The 23,297-nt window shown below is 32.3% G+C and overlaps 1 long non-coding RNA gene across 1 annotated transcript; it reads right to left on the bottom strand.

Moving 5' to 3' along the window:
* Positions 1-15,672: 15,672 nt before the first annotated feature.
* On the bottom strand, positions 15,673-21,231 carry LOC143082738 (uncharacterized). Its single transcript, XR_012980463.1, has 3 exons — positions 21,007-21,231; positions 16,525-16,666; positions 15,673-16,072 (listed from the first exon to the last, which is right to left on the bottom strand). It is a non-coding gene; the product is annotated as an uncharacterized LOC143082738 (long non-coding RNA).
* Between the last annotated feature and the right edge of the window lie 2,066 nt (positions 21,232-23,297).

Raw genomic sequence — 23,297 nt, 5'->3', positions numbered from 1 at the left:
TAAAATTATTTTGATTCTGATGGGGAAAATGTTGAACATTTGTACTTCAAAGCAGACCTATGAAAGGTTTTAAAAAGGCATCAATTTTAATTTAATAAAGCCAACGTTTTAAAAAATCAATCATTTCACGATTTAAAAAATGAACAGATTCACGCTTACTCACTTTAAGAATGATTTTATTTAATTTCCTAGTGAACAACACGAACACAATGACTAATTTGATTACCGGAGCTGTTAAACCACAACGGACATTATAATTTAATTTGTGACGCCAATCACGTGCAGCCCATGTTTAATACGAGATCATGGCTTTATTTCTTAAAATAGAAGAACATTATACTAATATGACAAATATATTTTTTTTATAGAAACTTATATTTTGCGTATATAATTAGACAATATACGTATAGTGTCTTGAAATAGGAAATTTATTTGTATGAGGCTTAGAAACGGGGAAATGCGAGGTTGTACCGAGCATTTTCCCGTTTCGTGCCGAATACAAATAAATTTTATATTTCAAGACACTATACGTATATTGTCTTTATACTGAAATCGATAAAAAATTTAAGAAATAAAAACAAAATGTAACAAATATTGTTAAAAAAAGTGTTTGGAATTTCCCTCATGGGGTACCATTTTGGGGTATTTCTCTATGAGCGTAGTCTAGACGGTAAGACATTGACATTTAAAGGAATTAGAAAGGGAAAATGAACTTAATTAATAACATTTAATAAACATGGTATATAAATTACCAATTTGAAGACATAACAAGTTTAAATTTATAAAAGTTTTACCATTGTTACTACACGTTGTCATGGTTGTGACGTGACGTTGTTGATGAAATACAGTAGTTCCGGTAAGTAGGCGGAGCTTATAGGTTAGTTGAGGTCATTGACGTATAAAGCTAACGTTTATACGTATAGCTTTATCTGTATAGTAAAATAGCTGATTGCAGTATAAATTACATGAAACGTTTTTACGACAGAGACCATACCTATACTGTTGCCTTTCTTTATCTATACCACGGCGCAAGTTTAAAGTTTTCTAAACAGCATATTCTCAGTAATCTATAATCATTTTTTTTCATGTCAACATAAAAGTTCTTACTACTGGGATGCTAATACCTTCGATAATGAAACGTCCACTAGCAGTGGTTATCGCACTAGTGTTTTTTAAATAATTGTTTTATACCCGACGTACGCTTTGTTCACATTTTACTTCATAAACAAAATAAAACACGAAAAAAAAAAGAAAAATTGTGGCAGAGGCAATGTATTGAGTTCGAAAAAAACCCTCAAAATCGAATTATTTACCATTTCATTATTTTTTTTATAATTGAGAAGCCTCGCCCTGACATCACCTCAAATCAGGTATAATTTTTAAAACTCTTTATTCTTCGCGGATTTCGCAAGTCCTTTAACGTGTCTTTGAAATGATCACATTCTGAAATACTTTGGGTTTTTCATCATAAAATAGCATATTTGTCGAATCAACATGTTTGATAAAAAAATGTATCATTGGTTCACCAACACTTTTTGAGAGAATATAGCATACAGTTTCAAATTCTTCTTTATATAGTATACGAAAAAGAAGTTGTTATCAAATAGTTCGTTTTTATGCATGTTGGATTTTATTTTTTTTTTGCACTTCAGAAGTTCCGTTTTTCCGTTGTTCCGTTGTTTTCCTCTACAGTTGATGTGTTTCATATGCGGTATGGGCTTTGCTTATTGTTGAAAGCCGTACGGTGACCTATAGTTGTTAATTTCTGTGTCATGTTTGTTCTTGTGGAGAGTTGACTCATTGGCAATCATACTACATGTTCTTTATTATATACCCTGGGTTTTAGTTGTAACCCGGATTTTTTTTTTCACAATCGATTTATGACAGCGGTACATCACTGTCATTGTTTAGTTTGGTTAGCTCTTAGAGTCATCAAATCAGGAGTTTAGTATTATGTTGCTGGCAATCATAATCTGATATTTATTTCACTTATATGACGTCACAAAACACATTGGTTTGTCCTTCCTGTCTTATTAACGTCAGATATGTATAAAATGAGGGTGACAAAAAAATAAGTATGGAGTATGAAAATGTATCTATCTTTATGGCAATCTTTTACTTAAAACATTGTATTTTCTTGTTGGTAAAGTGAGTATATTGAAATATCGTTGTACTTTGAATCGGCCTCTCGTGATTATATTTTTGAAAACAATGTACTTCAATTACATTGTCAAGGACTGCTTTCGTTAATTTAACTTATAACAATATTGTAGATTATTGCATACGATACGTACATAGACATACAGATGGATTAACATGATTTGTTCTTGCTGTATTACTTACATATGCATACATGTAAACTATATGATATTACCTATATTCAACAGCATTTCTCATCCTAAATTGTTTTGTAATGTTTTGGCGCATGAGCTTTGATGCATATGTCCCATTTTTCTTTGATATTCAACTTATTTTTCCCTTATTGAATTTGTCCTTGCTATTATATCTCACAATAACATCAGTTTATACTCTTAGACTAGAAAAACATTTAATTTAAGAACGGTCATAACAAACATATCGTCGTTATCGTTTCTGAAATAACCGAATGTGAACTTACCATGACACATAATTAGTGGGTCCCGCATTTGTAGTCGGATCTGATAAATCTGACGGTGAACCGGAAATCATCTCCGACCTTTTGATAGTGTTAATGTTGATCGATCTTATTTTTTGTTTGTTTTTGTGTTTGTAGATGTCGTTTTTATTTTGTTACAGTATTAATTGTCCACTAGGTATTGTACACCTCTTGTTTATATTATAACTCCACTCGTCCTTTATATCTGGCTTTCCTCACTTTAGCTTTTAACATTCCTGGTAAATTATACCAAACAAATGCGATATTTATTCATCAAAGCCACTATACACGTTCCTGTTCATTTTTAGTTCATTTATACTTTATCAAAAGATTATGTAACTATGCACTTAAGACACATGGATTGATTCTCACATGGATTATCTTCGAAGTTGACCCTTTTAAGACAATACAAATCATAAATATTACTTTTTTCAGTTTTAAAGAGAATTTGTTTTCCTGATCTCTCCTCAACACTTTCGATTTATTATTTTTGTTTTATTAAACATTTGTGATTTGTCATTTACTGTTGAGTGGTGAAGTTAAAATCATTCCATGTGTTGACGACTGCTACCGTTTCACGTGTACCACATATGACGGTTCGTTCTACACGATGAATACGTTCCAGGAATTGGTTATCCTTCCAGAGCGCATAATATTCCATCCGCTGTTTTGGGGTTTCGTGATGATCAGTTTTTTGTTTTTCATGTTGTGTTTTATAAATTGTTGGTTTTATTTTCACTTTCTATTTTTTGTCATGTCATTATCAGGTATTTTCTTTTGATCTTGAATGTTCCTTAGGTAGACAATATGTTAGTTTTCAACTTCTTCAATGAAGTATAAAACTTATTTTTACCGTTTTTGCGCTTGAAAAGAATATATTATATATATTTAATCACAAATCTTAAAGTATTTCTCAATTTTTGTGTGTTTTGTTTTGTTCTGTTAAGGATTCTTTACAAACATTTCAATCAATGGTACAACTCAGGTTCTGGAATCCAAGGATATCTAATAATATATAATACAGCTTGTATCATTCGCATGCCAATTTCCTCGTCGTCCTCACCATGGGATGTTACGCAGTAGACGATAGTGGAAGGTATGAAGATGAAACCTCTTTTTGATCAGGTGTTTTATATTTTTAAGTACAAGATGCATGGTCAGATTGGGTTTCACATAAGAAGTCAAAGCAAGTGTTTTCCCAGTCTGAACCTAGCGTTTCTGATGGTATCACATTCCAGTAGCATTGGTATGATCATGTTTTGTAAATTCATTTGTCATGATAGACAGAAATCGGTTATCAAACGAAAAGTCTATCTACAAACAATATACGGTATCAATGGCCAAGAGGTTTTAGTAGTCCAACTAATGTATCACTAAGTTTTAAAAAGTTGTGAGTTCAAATCCAGCACGTGACAGGTGCGCTCGACTACAATATTAAGACATCAAAATGTTCTATGTGAAGGAAAAAACATTTCGGGAAAAAAAATCCACATTCAACCTGTCACAGTAAGTTGATAAGGCAAGCATTGAAAATAAATCTTATACTATGCATCAGACGTTTCTTTGCTTATGACTAATACTATCAGGTGATTAGTGATAGGTCAGAGTGTCGGAAGAAAACAGTAAATTAAGCGACTGTGGTAATCTGAAACAAACAATTTCCATAACGGTTAATAAAATAAACGTTACGTTACACAAAGACACCTTGACAATAAACCTCTGCGGAAATTTGTTCATCACGACAGTTAGAAAAAAAAAAAAAAAACCTCTGTTATCTTTCGTATTTAAAAACTAAATTAAAATATTTTTTTGTAATGACCTCGGATCAAATAATCTGCTGTTTTTGTAAACATACAGAGGATATGCAGGACATTTTACTTTTTGCCTGAGGCAGTAAATTACCAAAACAGGTGCACACAAACAACCTTTAGATTTAGATTTGTTTTAGATAATTATATAATCTTGCAAGTAGGTCAACAAATATAGTCCCACAAGACTATATTATTTTACTGGATAACATTTTTGTTCGCTATGCTGGTTCTGTATATCGTCTAATTAGCGAAATTCCAATGAGAACTAACTGTGCACAACTTATTCCGAACCTGCTTGAGTATTGTTATGAGTTACAATTGATGACTAAAATCTGCCAAAAAAAAAATATATGCATCGAAATATCTTCTGATAAATGCAATGCATCAGAAGAGTTCTTATTGCTTTGCCTTCCCTACGAACGCATAAAACTTAATTTTGAAGGCCAAAAACGAAAACGAAACGGAACAGTTGAAGATCTGTAAGATATGAAAGGCAATACTAGCAAAATAACCAAACAGACTAAAGGAACCATTTTACGCGGGCAGTTGCAACTTTAGCTTTTTAGGGAACTACCATTTAACTTCAAAAAGGGGGGACTATGAGGGAAAACATATTCTGAATACAGATTTCAACCATACCTGATAGTGTTAAATTTTTGAAAAAATAATGTGATTGATAGCTTTGAAAAACTGAAAAAACTCTTCGAATTGTTTTTTACACCCCTTTTTGAAGATATATGGTTTGTCCCTTATACTTTTGGTTTAAGCGTCATATGGAATGCTCAGGCAGAAGATTTGTTAGACGGATATGTATGAAATAAGTCATCACATCGGAATTAAAAAGGGGAATAACTGTGCACCGCTTATTACAAACCTTTATTTTTAACGAAAGCAATCTCTTTTTACTGAAAAAATACATTTTCAATATTATAATCTAGTCAAACCATTTACTAGTTTTCATCATCGTTACAAGCTTATAAATAAGGACACTATCTTAAATATAAAACAACATGCAGAAATTCTGTTTTTTTTTTACCAAACCTTTATTCAGACTTTTTTCAGTAGGGATATATTTACGATACTATCATCAGATAATTTAAGATAGCATATATTGTTATTAATATTGAAACAATAATCTGGCCATTGCATGGGAAACAAACAAATTTAGTCTAACACCAGTTGTTGGCATGATACAGGTTATGTTCTGCTAATAAGTTTTATGATGCTATGATACTAAACCTCTTTCGGGAGGGATTTTCATATGTTGAAGACATAATCTTTCAATAGTTTAATTGAAGTTTAGAGCTGTATTGTCAGTAACTGCTTTATTTTATATGTATCTTTGTTTTTGTGCTTAGTTTCTTTTGTTGTCTATTGTTATATCAGACTCGAACTCCCTTAAACTGAGTTTCACTGTGCTTATAGCTATGTGTTTTATACTACATTGGCTAGCAGTATAGGGCTGGGTTCAGGTCTCACATACATCTTTAACCTCACCGATTTTTGCACTTGTCCAAATTCAGGAACAAATGCCCTTTTGTTAAGTCTTGTATATATTTTTTTTAAATTTATAATTTATAAAGTCATAAAGTCATTTATAAGTTTCGAAGTTTCAGTGTGACGTTTATTTTCATTGAACTAGTACACATTTATTAGGAGGTCAACTGAATTTTTCCTACGGGTGCAGGATTTTCTGACTGTGTTGAAGACCTATTGGTGACCGTCGGCTGTTTTCTGCTCTTTGATCGGATTGTTGTCTCTTTGACACATTTCCATTCTCAATTTTATTACATCAAATTTGCGATTTAGGTAATTTATACTTCTTCAAAAGAATATTGTATTATAAACTTTAGACACTTAAGTCTCACAGGGATCGTCTAAGATCTAGAACAAATATCTTTTTAAATCAAAACGATCATTTGTTAACAATTGTCTGTTTTGGACCATATAGAACAATAAAAATATTTTTTCAGTTTCATTAGGATTTTTGTCTATTAAACATTTGCGATTTATTATTTTACTTTTTATTTCATTGATCATTGTATCAATTACTTAAGTACATAACTATTTTTTTTTGAACAGATTATTTTTTTTATTCATTATATATTTGTTGGTCGATATAGGATTTTTCAACATTATTGTGTATTTATTTGTATATATATAGACATATTTTAAGAGATTGATTACAAAAATTCAATCATTGGCACGAAATTAGTGCCACCGGTTACTAATGATATATTAAAAGCTAAGTTCGGATGGAACTCGAGTTCTGACTCTAGTTCCATGTGAACGGTAAATAATTTTGAAGAGTAAGGATTCTAGATTACCGGAAGTACAAGGCCCCTACTCTGAATATGTTTACATTCAAATTTGATTGAATCGACGTCATAACATCCGAGATATCGAGTCGATCTCTAGTAACCCTGCCACACCCCAGGGCTTATTGAGTTCTAATGGCGGGAAAGCTATATCCAATCATAACAGGTGCTATATATGACCATGTCAATCCCATCTACTCTAGATATCCATACGAACTTGACCAAAATAGCTCGAATGGCGATATTTGGTCGTATTTATCTAGGGATGTTACAAAGTAGAAGATGATGGAAGGAGAGTAGATGGACCTTCTTTTGATTAGATGTTTCACATTATTAAGTACCAAATGGTACTTAATAGATATTCCATAACGGTCAGGTATGGTTGCAATCATAACACTCAAAATGAGATAAGCATTTGATTCTTTATTTGTCATTGTTAGTAGAACTACCCACCATGGAAATTCTGACTGAAAAAACAATCTTTGACATTACGTACATGTACTTAAATCTTGGAAATTCATAGTTATATAATAATTCAAATAAAATGATACTTCACACGAAGTTAACAGAGGGATATATGTCATCTTTCTTTTTCCCCTTTCAATTAACAAATCTCCGTGGATGTAACCTGTCAATGATGTTTTTGTGTAAGCCAAAATAGGAGACAGACCTAGCAGTATTACTTCTTTCATGGCGATTTTAATGCGATATCTGCGATAAGCATAGACCCTTGACATTTAAAGATTCCATGATCAGGCATAATTTATTTTACAGAACATAAGGATACAAAAAATATGTTGGATGATCTATAATGATATTCTGAAAACCCATTGTAAAAATTGCCTCATTCAAACAAATGATCAATACGGCCTTTTTTGATTTCTTTAGTGAAATTTTGGTTTAATAGCATTACATGCCATATTTTTGTTAAAAATAGTTGGTGAACCAAACGATATGTCCTTTTTGTTCACGCATCGTTATAAATATAATGGAATTTGATGCGACTGTAATACAAGTGAGAGGTTTAGCGCTGTAAAACCAGGTTCAATCCACTATTTTCTACATTTGAGAATGCCTGTACCAAGTGAGGAATATGACAGATGTTGTCCATTCGTTTGATGTGTTTTATCATTTGATTTTGCCATTCGAATAAAGACTTTCCGTTTTGAATTTCCCTCGGAGTTGTATTTTAGTTATTTTACTTTTTCAATATTAAGAGTAAGACTGAAAGACGTGTATTGTCATTTCAAGAAAGCTTATGAAAGGTTAAATCACTTAAATTCTTTTTTCTCTTCGGAATTTTACTTATATAATATGTTTTACGTTCCAAATATAACGATTAAGGATTACAGTTCTTGCAAATTCAATAAAACCTTTACGTTACTTAGGTTATTTTCAACAGGATATAGGATGTGGACTTTCAGTTTTCTTTAAGATCTTGGTTAATATTTAAAATATTGATTATATTTTTAACATTAAGTATTTGTATTATATACCGGTATGTTTATTCTCAAAATAGAGTCTTAACTTAAATCTGGAACTATATATTTAGGCAACAATGGTTTACTGATAGTGAAATTTCATAAATCGAAAAAAAAAATCAACTTAAAAAAACAAAACCTGAAGTATTTGCATGAACCCAAATTAAAAAGGATCGAGACAAGATGTTTTGACGGAATAAAAGTCTCTTATTTTGCATGCATCACACACCTTGAAAATTCACTCTCAGTCAAAATGAAACAATCGGGGGAAAAATAATTAAAGTAAACAGAAAAAAATGCTTCACTTTTTAATCTTTAACTTCCCCTCCCCTTCCATTTTTTTCTACTATTTTAATTTTTGAAGACATGTCGCATCTACCTCTCCTCTAATCTGTAAATTCCACCACTGTCAGGCGCACCACCATACGGTGTAACATGGGTGTAGCTATATACAGGGGCTCAATCACACCTTAACTACATGATTTATTATGCGTTTCATCATGAACTTTATGTTAACCGGGTATATACAAATAATGACCATAAATGGGAAGTTTAATATAGGATTAAACACATTTGTTCTAGGGGTTATTGATGTGTAAACCGGGGCGATAAACTCACAAACTGAATAAAAGTCCAAAAAATATCCGAATTTGAAGCGTACACGTTACGAAATAATCTCTTCCTTGAACATTTTCATTCGTATGACGTCGTGTTTTTCCATGACTAGAATAGAAACAACTGTGATGCAATTGTTTTATAGTCTCAATTTGCTGAAAATCCCAGTATCCCTACAAGAATGTGTATCGCGCATGAATAGATTACGAAAGTAGTTTCGGAAACATGGTTTATCGAAGTGTAAACCAAGAGAAAAATTCCAATTGACCAATCTAATTCAAGTATTTATAGATATGCAAATGATATAAGAATTATTATAGGATTACACACATTTTTCTAGAGGTTATTGATGTGTAAACCAGGGCGATTAACTCACAAACTGAATAAAAGTCCGAAGGACTTTTATGCCAAGTTTGTGAGTAAGAGACCCAGTTTACACATCAATAACCTCTAGAAAAAATGTGTTCAATCCTTATAATTCTTCAGCCAAACATACGCGATTATTAATTTACATTATTTGATTGATGGCTGCTATATTTAGCATCAAAAGCACAATGGCAAGTCGTAACTAAGGACTAGATTAGATTACAAAAGTAGTTTCGTAAACATGGTTTATCGAAGTGTAAACTTAGAGAAAAATTCTAATTGACCAATCCAATTCAAGTATTTATAGAAATGCAAATCATATAAGAATTATTATACTTTAAACCATGAGAAATTTAATATATACTTTAAAGCAAATAGTATGCATGACTCCTCTCTTGGCTTATTCATACATTGTACTTCTTCTTGCACAGTTCAAAACAGTTCTCCACATGGAATTAATCACAGTTTCAAAATCATTGTCAATTGAATAATGAAGATAACTACATCAAGAGGAGCTTCGCTACTTCAAATAACCTAGTCTATAGCAATAACCTCCAGATACACATTCAATATTAGAGATGATGGATTCGTCTAAGAATTCAAAGGATGAACAGTCAATAATAACTTTGAGTTGTAAATCATCTGATGATAATATTTCATTATACACTTTCACATCAACAAAGTCATATAACTTTTCTAGTATAATATTTAGGAAATGTTCCTATATGTCTCTCAATTTTTCACAATATAAAAGGAAACGTTTAATGTCCTCGCTTCCTTTGCCACATAATTTACAAGCTGAATTAGTTCCACCAGAACACAAAGTCTTATTGATCTGCAGCTTACCCCTCCCCCATTAGTTTTGGTATATATGATCTACATTAAATTCGATCCAAAAATAGTCACTAGAAAGGCATACATATCTAAATAGTTGCAATAAATTCCATTAACCACGAAACTAATTACAGTCAGATATTTATTTTGATATTCTAATTAAAATACATTTCTTTTTTGGCCGAAATTACAAAAACTAATTATTATCTGGGTTGACTGTGAACACTGATTTCAGATTTATATATATTGTACACATAACTTTAAAAATGGGAATAAAACATCCTTCTTTAAACGTTTTATCGATTACCACTGTGCCTGTAGTGTTATAATTATAAATAAATTTCAGAACTCGGACTTGTTAAAAGACGTACGTAAACAAACGAAGAAAGACTTTAAGTGTAGTTCTATAATATTGAAGATTCTTCTTTCGTCTTCTAACATTTGAGGCATCTTGACCAAGAATAAAGAACGCTGCAGTCATGACTCATGTTAGATGGATTAATTCATTTTGATTCGTAGAAAAACTACGATGGAGTTACGACTGGGTATAGCTGTAGTAAGTTACGCCAGGATTTACTCATTATTTACGATCATCTTAACTTACGACTGCTTTGTGAAACGGCTGTAAATCCTACGATTTATTTACGATGGACTTACGATGACACGTAGACTTACGAAGGCTTTGTGAAACGGTGGCCAAGAAACTATCTGTGAAGACATAAATTAGACACCACCTACTTTATGCCAATAAAATACAACACGGCAAATGACTAGGAGAGGATGATAAACATATCAAAATCTACACTTTTAACAGGTTTCATGATAATAATATTCAATGGATGACAGTCGTGTTAATAAGATTAGTAGGTAATAAAAATTAAACGAAGAAAATTTCTAATTATATTTATTAGTATAAAGCCCTCTTAAACTTTAATTCAAATTATTGTTTATCAACAAAGTAAAACAAAATGGCATATATACATAGTCCATATACAAAAATGAAATACAAAAATTCAAAAAATTACCATAGCACAATATCACAATGGCAGATCGCATAAGTACCAAGCCAGTCCCAACGGATACTACCAATAAAATGACAGTGATGAAAAATTAAAACCGTCTCTTTTTTCAATTTATCTTATTCATTGGAATTATACAGATAAATCATATCTATGTCATTTGGTCTCTCATGGAGAGTTTCTCAATGGCAATCGTACTACACCTTATTAATTTTCTATAGACATTTTTTAATGTTTTTTTTTTTTTTTGCTTTAACAAACTGAAATTCATTAAAATTTAAGTTAATATACGAGTAAAAATGAAATTCACGCAATATTGCAATAATTGTAAATGAAACATTGAGAATATTATTCATTTCAGATCAAGGACATGCGCATCTGGTGCAGTAAAATTTGCTTAGTAAATGTTTTTTTTCAACAATGCGTGGATAACTCTTGTAACTCCTTAAGGAAAATTCGGCAATTATTTTTAACAGTTCAAATAGCTTTTAATTTGTTTAAATAATCAGCCTATTATTCGTCCTTGGCTCTAAAAACGTTCGGATCCGAACGTTTCTGAAGAAAATAAACCAGAAAAAACATTGAAAAAGCAACAAAGCTTTCACATTCATTTTAATTGTACATGATGGACCATATTTAACGTTCATTAATTATATACTATCAAAATAATTTGTCTCATGTTGAACTTTTCGGATATTTTGTCTGTACTAGATTAACAGAGAATTAAAACCTTTTAACAGTAATCAACATCCACCTTTCAATCAGCTTGTTGTCGACCATTGACATTATATTGGGAAAATGATCATCAATATATACAGAAACGGATACAGCAAATGTTCAAAAAACAGGTTCAGAGTTTCTCTATAGGAAAACCAAGATGATGTATACATATAATTATTGTTAAAACCCAACAAAAGCGTTTTTTTTTTGTTAAGTTTGACCAATTGAAAAGAATTGATCAGTTTACTAAAAGTGTGTTTGAACCTATAAGGTAATAAAACAGATATGTATACGGTCAATTTGTAGTACACATAGTGTATACAACGTGTTGATTATTGCTCACAGCTGAACTGTGAGTATTAGCTTTACGATACAAGAAAATATTTCTTAAAAGTAAAATAACAGAAATACTGAACTCTGAGGAAAATTCTAAACGGATTGTCCCTAGCAAAAGTCAAAAATAAAAGCTCTAACACTTCAAACGAAAGGATAACAACTGTCATATTCGGGACTCAGTACAATCAAAACCGAGGATAATATGCTTTTATTTGAGCGTACAAAAGTACTCAATTCCAGAGGACAATTTAAGAATAAAAAAACAAATCGAAAACATTGAAAAATCAAATGCACAAGTCAGACAAAGAACCTCATGTACTAAGCTGCTTGTGAACTACATTGTAGATGGAACAAGTAAGACAAAGAACCTCATGTACTAAGCTGCTTGTCAACTACATTTTAGATGGAACAAGTAAGACAAAGAACCTCATGTACTAAGCTGCTTGTCAACTACATTGTAGATGGAACAAGTAAGACAAAGAACCTCATGTACTAAGCTGCTTGTCAACTACATTTTAGATGGAACAAGTAAGACAAAGAACCTCATGTACTAAGCTGCTTGTCAACTACATTGTAGATGGAACAAGTAAGACAAAGAACCTCATGTACTAAGCTGCTTGTCAACTACATTGTAGATGAAATAAATATCAACCTCATGTACTAAGTTGCTTTTCAACTACATTGTAGATGGAATAAATATCATCCTCGTGTACTAAGCTGCTTATCAACTACATTGTAGATGGAATAAATATCATCAAAGACACTAATAATATAGTACGCTAGCTGGACGCGCATTCCGACTATACACTAATAATATGGTACGCTAGCTGGACGCGCGTTCCGACTATACATTAATAATATGGTACGCTAGCTGGACGCGCGTTCCGACTATACACTAATAATATGGTACGCTAGCTGGACGCGCGTTCAGACAATACACGATTTTTGGTAGGTTTAAATGAAATCATTTGTAAAAAAGATCAAATACGATGTTGAAACGCATTTATAAAACACAAAATAAAACAACAAATGAATATATGCATGATATTGCATGTCAACAATTAAGGTTAACTGGAATGGTAATATCCTAGCGGATAAAATGTTGTACGCAGACGCGCATTTTGCTTAAATTAGACTTATAGGTGGTGATAAAAACAAAACTGTACCTCAAATCTTATAAATATGCAAACCTTGAAGAGGCTTGACAACTAAAAGGATATATACATAATATTTTGGAAACGGGTTTAGTGAAACAATAGTACTCAATGCTTGAATAGAAAACTGTTCGTTTAAAAGGCGTAAGACCAGTTTCCTGTTAAAGTGAATCACTTTTGAGTTCTAAAACAATCGATTCCAATCAATCCTTGTATGAAATAAGTTCAATCCTACCAGATAAGGATGGGTTTTTAGAAATGTAATGTAACCTTCAAAAACTATTAATCTTGTTATCAATGCTATTATCTAGTCGAACTATAAATCACGTTTTATTAATTGATATGTTTTTAACAAATAAGTTTTTAATGTAAAATATTCTTTCAGACAAAAACAGTTTGCTATCTCCTATTGCTCTTCTTCTCAAAAACATACAAGACTACCAAGCAAATATATTAATTGAGAGTATGTACAGTCTAAATCTCTGTTCTCTTGCAAAAGTATAAACACATTTGACTAAACTAGTAAATTCAATTGTAAACTTATCGACAAGTTGGTTGACAAAAAATAGTTCTACATTGTGTTGCAAAAATGGCTGATGTAGATTATTTTGTTTAAAGAAAGGGATAAATCGTACTTTGTAAATAAACACTGGTTCAAACATAAAGTTATCAAAGACTGACGTCATCAAAATACTTAATTTGTTTTATTGACAACTCATTTGTTGATTTTGAAGGCGGTTTTATTTTCAAGATACATTCAGCATTACTACGGAAACCAATAGTATTGTGTTTCTTTTTTTTTCAAATGTTCCATTGTTCGTTTGAGACAGACTTCATACAAGAGCGTCTCAGGAAAAATGATAAAAAATTAGTATTATCTTTTAAACTGCAGATTGATCTGTTAAGGAGATGTCTTCTCATTAAATAAATAATGTGTGTTGCATATGTTAAAAAAACATGTCTTATAGGTGATGTGTTTCCCTCGGTTTTAATTTGTAACCCGGATTTGTTTTCTCTAAATCGATTTATGACTTTCGAATAGCGATATACATGTACTACTGTTACCTTTCTTTATCTACCCATTTGAGATACAAGTTAAGACTTCTTTACAGTATATATCTTGACAGACATCTAGACTTTTACTATGAGGTTTGGTTTGGAATGATCCCAGTGGTGAACTTTTAAGAAATATCATTCCAGCACCGTCTACATATGTTGTTGGTGCAATTTGTCATAGCTGGCGATTCTTACCATGATAAACGAGCAAAAGAACCAAATTGAATGATTGCAAAAAGTAAAGATGAATTCATCCCTTTGAAAGTTGTGAGTACGATATCAATAGTTTATTAACCGTCATTAAATATCTGTTATAGATTACCACAGAAATGTTTCAATTATCGATTACAATCCCGTCCTCTTGTCGTCGATTGTAACAATACCAAATAAAACATATCCCCAAAATTGTAACTATATGAACAAAACGACGGGTGCCACATATTCAACCAAACTACTCACAAAATCGGAGCACCTGACTTCACCCCGTCCTTTGTTTATGCCATGGCGTTGTCAGATTTGTTTTCTACTTTTCTACCACGCATCTTTATCAATGAAGCGAAAACTCGGACTGCTTATTTCAATGATGCAGAGTATATTAAATATTCTGTAGAACGATGACGAAAATTAATAAAACTGATATGGAAACGTTCTTCTACACATATGATGTTTTCGATGAGTAATATTGAATATTTCCAATTGACCATGCTTTACTTTTTTGTGATTTTATTTTCAATAAGGATTGTTAGGACCACCCTATTTGGTAATTATTTTAGATAACATAGTAATCTATGATCAAAATGCAAAAAAATAATGACCAAAGGATTTGCAAGGGTTAAATGTAAGATGGCTTTAATAGCTTTTGGAGTTTAAAAACAAGAATAAAGTAATTTAAACACTTTATATGTTCACATGTAATTACTAGAAACATGACGAGATTACATTTCTGCATTAGATTTGTCCTTACTTTTCCAATGTCACACACTGTCTATGGTTTTCGTCAAAGATAAAGTCGATTGTTTTAATGACATCATTTACGACTACTAATATTGGTGCAACCAGCATAACCTATTCATAAAAAGGAACTTGAAGTTTGTCTGTGCGGTACTTATTATTTCGACTGAGTAATGGCAAAGACGTAATAGCGTCCTCCACATATCATTTTAGTATTTGTTTCTTTACATTGCTGTATTATTGAAGTCTACCACATCCCTTTTTAAAATTCGTTTTGATCATAATTATAACAAATATAATGCTGCAAAATTTAGGAAAAATTAAAAAAAATCAAGCAATGAAATTGTTTAAATGTACATTAAAAGAATAGACTCACTGACAGTACAGTATTGGTTATTTATTTAATCAATATTGATAGCACCCTTTGGTTTAAAGGGATAACATATGCATGACTATTAAAACCCCTGGCCAATGAAAGCAATATTATATCTATGATTCGTGAAAACTAAAAGTTACCCATTAAACGCGATGATAAAAAGAAGGTTTCAACAATGTGGTAATGTTAAAATGTTAAAGTCCTTTTACAATTCTAAAGGTTTCTACAGGCCATCCGACTTCGCCAATCTGTTTATGTTTAGCTTTAGGAAATGTTGAACCAGGAGGTGGTCTGCTTAAGTAACTCATTTGGCTAGTTATTTCTGGTGATCGATCTCCACTTCCCACCATTTGGAAATCTAAGTTGACCGATACATGTTGATCACGTTCACCATTTGGTCCTACAAATAAATTTTAAATAAGTCCTGATTGCCTCAATCATTTCATTGGTCAAGACTTTTCACTCTATATTGAGAAAACATAATTTGTGTTGATTATGAAATGCTGTAAAGTGGTTTTTATTACATTTTCATTTGTATATAGTTTTGTTCTGTTTTTGTTTTACTTTGTTGTTTTGTTTTGTTTTGTTTGTTATGTTATGTTTTTTTATGTTTTTTTTTATTTTTCCTGAGATGAAAACTAATGTAGTCAACTGGTTTTTTTTATTATTGAAGACGGTATGTTGCTTTTATTTTTGTAATAATTGTCATTTGGTTGCTGTCTCATTGACTAATATATCCTTAATTTAATATTAATCCAATAATATGTTACAATTTGCCACTAAGTGCATGTATGTATGTTTTTGTATTTCCAAAAACTGCTATTTCTTCTAAGATATAATATATCCACATACCGGTGTAAACAACAGGACCAACAAATGCTGTCCACTCTCTGTGCGATGGCAAAGTACTATAGTTGGTTGTCGACGAGGATTCTGTTTTATATGTAGCATGACTGATTGAAGTGTCTGGACGTTCCCCCATTGTCGCTGTTTTCTATTAAAATGAAAGTACTTAAAATTAAATATATTTATCATCTTTTCACAAAATACGATATTTAGTGCATCACAAAATAATGAAGACCAGGACTTTATATTTTTAGAACAACCTCTAATAGCTATGCACTATTTTGTACGGAATTATTTAATACATAAACGTTTTTCTTTTCTTATTATTAGTTGCTACATATTTTATAACAGTCTACCTTAAATGTTGGATTGATGTCTGGTGTAAATTCACCCCGCCTATTCCCCGGATCCAAAATTTAAAAAGGAGGTCGTTCCAATAAACGATTACAAAAAAAGAGGATCAAGTGATCGTTGGTATGTGTTGTTATAAAGTACTTATCAGACAAGAAGTACATGCTATAGCCCCAGTCCCACTAGGCCACGATCGCACCACGCTCACCGCGATCTACACTAAATTCAGATCGTGGTGAGGTCGCAGTATGAGCGGCATGAAAATATAAATTTCCGTTGCTTTCACGATGCTACTACGTCCTCATTACACTCCTATAACGATCCCGCTACGATTATACCACGTTCTCTCTGCGTTTTTCTGCTACCTCACTACACTTATCAAGATCTCTCTACGCTCATCACGTTCTCACTACGACCATGCCACGAGTTATCCGATTGCAATACGATCTTATCACGCTTCTACTGCGATTATAGCACGTTCTTACCACGATTATAAGTACGTTCATACCGCGATCTTACTACGTTCTCAGCAATAACATCGTGTTCCATATCAATACAGTCACATTCCTTCTATTTCCGATTAATACGTAGAATTCTCGTTACAATACAGTCATGCCGCCAAAATCTACTAGAACACGTAGGCGTGGTGGTAGGGATTGATGATAGGCAAATGGAGCTCTGATAGTAACGTACAAAATAATGTATCTTGATCCAGCAGAGATGTCGGACCAACCAATCCTACCTAAATTATAACCTATTGCTGTTCAAGCTCAAATGACGATATTTTAGTGAACGATAGCAGAGATGACACAGATGTGTCAATAGATATAGGAAGATGTGGTATGAGTGTCAATGAGACAACTCTCTATCCAAGTAACAATTTATAAAAGTAAACCATTATAGGTCAAGGTGCGGCCTTCAACAATACACACAATACAGCAAGCTATAAAGGGCTCCAAAAATTACTAGTGTAAAAACATTCAAACGGGAAAACCAACGGTCCAATCTATATGAAAACGAGAAGCATGGTTGAGCCGTTAGAGAAAATGGTCAAGAAGTCCTAATTACATACAGAGAAACAAAACCTGGAGAGATTTGATATATTTTATGTGAAAATGACAATTAATGTTTTGAGGTCGTAAGAAGAGCGTGATGAGGACGGCAAGGGCAAGCTAGAATCGTGCTGTGGTCTTAAACAGTGTTGTGTAAACGTGGCATGGTCGTAGTGAAAGCGCAGTTGGGTCGCAGTGACAACGTGATGGTCGTAGTGAGGTCGTAATAACGTCGCTGTGAGATCGTAGCATAGTGTCTCTGAATAGAATCACGCTTTCGCTACGCTCTCGCTTTGCGATCTTACCACGACCTTACTGCGCTCTCACTACGCTTCTACTACGAACTGATCTCACCACGACCACACAACGATTGTTTTGAACATGTTCAAATTTGGCCACGCTCATCATGATCTTGAAGACCTCACCACGATCGTGATACGACCTTACTGCGATCTACACGAGCATACTACGATCATCAAAATAACATTTTTTTCATAGATCGTAGTGCGATCGTGGCCTAGTGGGACTGCGGTATATGAACACACCTTTAAATCGTTTCAACATATGTTCTCATGATCTTACAACCTCTGCACGTGACCCTTGAATAGCACAATAATTAATTTGTCTCGTCAGATGGAAAGATGCGATAAAAATGAATAGCTGAAATTTGCAATGTTTATTAATTAAAATATATGGTTTTGTTCTGATTTGTGAATGTAGTAAAAACACTACAAAATCAAAATTTCGGACCACACCAAGGGGTTATATTTGCCTCCACTTGGCGCACTAGCTTCGGTTTTTACCATATTTTTATTCACAACCCTTTTAAATCTGGAATTCCATAATTTATTTATATAATCATAAATTATTGTTAAATCCTAGCACCAGTTAAAACATTATAATTTGTTAATCAAAATCACCACATTTCCCTAAATTTTTCACACAGCCCTATAACATTTAATCATCATAGCATAACAGATTTCTCCGAACACAAACAACTCATTTTTTTTTGTACCTTTGTAGACCCATAATACTCACAGACCTTTGAATTTCAATAAGTAATTTATAAACTCATTTGATGTGAATTAATGAAAGGTGAGTAATGATCAACAGCGTGTAAATCTGCTGTTTAACATAACTATTAAGTGATAGATGTATAAAAGCATCTCCCCATTTCATCCCAAGATATTATATCTTTAATTAATAGTTATCCCACAAGGACGCGGTGTGTCAGTGTAAGATCAACCCGATGACCGGAGGCCAGAGGGTGATCTAACACTGACACACCAAGTCCGAATGGGATAACTATTTTACATCCCAGCTCTTTTAGACTAGACGAAAAAACATTTACAATTCATTTCAGAACGCCACACAACCATTATAATATACTTTATATATTACTATATGATGTATACCCTTTATGACCCCCGAACCCGATGAGTAGATATCAAACAATGTCAACTCGCCTCACTTGCCTATCGGCCTACACTATATCGCCACTTTATAAAAAAAATCGCACATCTTTTGTTTACCGACTCGCCCTACTTTTGAAAAAAAGTAAAATCAAATTGAACAATCAGTCTGACAACTCACTTATTAACGAAAAAGGTTTAAACCCTACTGAATAAAGGTCTGCCAACTCGCTCCACTAATAAAAAGATCCTGCTTCCTTTAAGTATGTTAAATTACTGTAAGTTCGTATCCAGTCGTCCTTGTGTAGTGGTATGTGTCTTGGCTTGATATGCTAAAGGTCTTGAGTTCAAATACTCGCATATACACTGCATGTTTTCTACATGAATTTTGATAGATAGTCTTTTCCGTATAATTGATTATATGTTTTATAGTGGATTTGACATTCCCGCCAAAATGTCACAGAACAAAGGAAAGCATGCATAATTAAGAAACTCAAACTGGGGTGATCTGGTAGGGGCGATCCGGCTCAGATCATCCCTGTTAGAACAAAGGAGCTGGGACTTAAGAGGATATTAAGGGCATACGATACAGTTACAGGGAAGGTAATGACGTTGCTAACGTAAAATGTTATTTTCGCGACGTCAAACTCTGACATATCGGGAAAAGATGCATTTTTCGACTGATTTTTATCATTCAAACTGATTTAATTTGAAAACGAGTGCATGGACCCCTATTTTTTAAAACAGCAATTTGTTTCATTTTGCAAGGAGATTATGTGACCCAAATTTTATAAAACTGTAAATAGCGCAATTTTTTTAATTTTGATGAACATGCAGCAAACAATGACGTTTTTTCCTCTATTCATGAACATTTGATAAATATAGAGTTATTTCGGAATAAAAATTGCATAATTTTTAATGATACTTACAAAATACAGAAATTACCGATTATTCAACAAAAACCATTTTGTGTTTATCTTTAAAACAAAAAAGTTATGTCTTTCTTTCGAAACGGAAAATACGGACACAAATCTGAATTTTGAACAAATATACAAAATTTCGACCTCATTTTACTCAAAAAGTAGCACATGAAGGTAAAAATGTATATTTTTTATTACATATTTGATTTAATGAGGTAAAAAATAGCCTATATGCAAATTTTCATCAACTTGTAAATACAGGTTCAAAACTGTATCGTATGCCCTTAAGTCACACGATGTACAAATATAGCTAATTTAGATGATCTGAAATGACGTATATTGAAGGCGTACATTGACGAATGGTCATATTGATATATTATATTATAGCGCACAGAGATGTTCGATGTAGACTTAATATGATACTCGGTTTGAATAATTCTTATGCTTGAGGAGGTATATTTTTGTGCATATCTTATCAATTTATTTAAGTACCATTTCCCCATTTGTTATTGTTTTAACAGTGTTAATCATATAATACGCTTTACGTAAAGGGTTCATTAAAAAAAAATAAGACACAAAATGAGAACAATGTCAAAGCGACATTACTGTAACTTAGAAAACAAATATTAAGTAAAACTCATTTAATCACATTAATCTTTACTCACATATTCACACAAAAATGAATCGAAATTTTATATTAAATTTATTAAAAACAATTTATTATTTTTTTGGCACAATAATTAAACGACCTACCTTAACTAGTCAATCACCGAATTATTATTCAGCTGATATTGGTTCAAATTTATCTTCAAACACGGTGATACACTGTATATCTATATACGTTAACTTGGTGTTAATCCAAACCAATAGTGAGAAAATTGTAAAGTACATATAACAGGTCAGATTGATATTGTTGGTGTTAAAAGACAGTGGGGCATCCTTTGTGAACGACTGGGTAGATATTATATAATCTTAAATCCACCTACGATCCTTATTGTTCCTCTTTTAAACGATTCAATAACAACAAAAAATTAACAAGGCATATTTGGCTATTGATCCATGTTTAAATCATTAAGATAGTAATATTTGTATTGTTAGAGCTGACAAAAAGCCTATAAATTTTAATTTTACTTAAATAGTCAATGCATGTTAATAGAACTAATTAAATGTCACCGTCATGTTAAATTTATGGTTATTGTCACAGTGTAGCGTTTTGAATCTTAAGAAATGTAAGAAATTAAAGATCGTTGTAGATAAAAGTTTTATTTATTTGCTAAATCGACACAATTGCATTCATGTAAGGGACGACATCAAAAGATCGATGTAGGATAAAAAACTTAAATCGAATAGTTTGGGGGTGGGGGTGGGGGTCAACATAGCTGAAAGTTTTGTTAATCTAAAATCGATTTTACATATATCCATATAGGTAAATCAATTTTTTCCCAAATTAAGTTAAGAAGGGGGGTAGGGGGGTCAGCGAAAAAAATATGTGAATTAAGTTTTTTATCCTACATTGAACTTTTGATGTCGTCCCTAAGGAACGGCATAAACAAAACTATATGAATTAAGTTTTTTTATCCTACATTTTACTTTTGATGTCGTCCCTAAGGAACGGCATAAACAAAACTATAGTCGCCGTCATGTAAAATTGGCACCATGTTTTTTGTTAAAAAAATTTTAAATATCAGCCGCGTTTACTCAAGATGATGTTTTTCTTTTAGCGGAAGTAAAATCCTCTCCAAATATCCACTACTGTCCTACCTTTTATTGTGTTTGCACTGTATAATCCCGACCTTCACATTTTTCAAGATTATTTACATTGTATAACCGCCATCTTGGTTTCTATGAGGGTCCCTTATTCCATAACATTCGTTACTCTCCGGTAAAATCATTGTCATTGATGATACAATTTCCCGCGCTTTTTACGTAAAGATGACGAAAAGCTCCGAGAGACACAAGAAAATTGAGAGCACGTGGAACTCCACGGCAACACTTCCGGTAATAACAATGTCGGATTCCACCATACAAATTAATCTTGTATTATGTGAAGGTCAAGATTATACAGTGCAAACACAGTAAAAGGTAGGACAGTAGTTGATTTTTGGAATGATATTTGATTCCGCTAATTGAAAAACATGATCTTTAGTAAACGCGGTCGATATTTAAGAAAATTTTGACAAAAAACATGGTGCCAATTTTACGTGACGGCGACTATATATGAATTAAGTTTTTTATCCTACATTTTACTTTTGATGTCGTCCCTAAGGAACGGCATAAACAAAACTATATGAATTAAGTTTTTTATCCTATATTGAACTTTTGATGTCGTCCCTAAGGAACGGCATAAACAAAACTATATGAATTAAGTTTTTTATCCTATATTGAACTTTTGATGTCGTCCCTAAGGAACGGCATAAACAAAACTATAGGAATTAAGTTTTTTTATCCTACATTTTACTTTTGATGTCGTCCCTAAGGAACGGCATAAACAAAACTATATGAATTAAGTTTTTTATCCTATATTTTACTTTTGATGTCGTCCCTAAGGAACGGCATAAACAAAACTATATGAATTAAGTTTTTTATTCTACATTTTACTTTTGATGTCGTCCCTAAGGAACGACATAAACAAAACTATATGAATTAAGTTTTTTATCCTATATTGAACTTTTGATGTCGTCCCTAAGGAACGGCATAAACAAAACTATATGAATTAAGTTTTTTTATCCTACATTTTACTTTTGATGTCGTCCCTAAGGAACGGCATAAACAAAACTATATGAATTAAGTTTTTTATCCTATATTGAACTTTTGATGTCGTCCCTAAGGAACGGCATAAACAAAACTATATGAATTAAGTTTTTTTATCCTATATTTTACTTTTGATGTCGTCCCTAAGGAACGACATAAACAAAACTATATGAATTAAGTTTTTTATCCTATATTGAACTTTTGATGTCGTCCCTAAGGAACGGCATAAACAAAACTATATGAATTAAGTTTTTTTATCCTACATTTTACTTTTGATGTCGTCCCTAAGGAAC

This window comes from Mytilus galloprovincialis, chromosome 7 (assembly GCF_965363235.1).
Source record: "Mytilus galloprovincialis chromosome 7, xbMytGall1.hap1.1, whole genome shotgun sequence".
NCBI lineage: Eukaryota > Metazoa > Mollusca > Bivalvia > Mytilida > Mytilidae > Mytilus > Mytilus galloprovincialis.
This window is presented reverse-complemented; position numbering and strand designations above follow the sequence as displayed.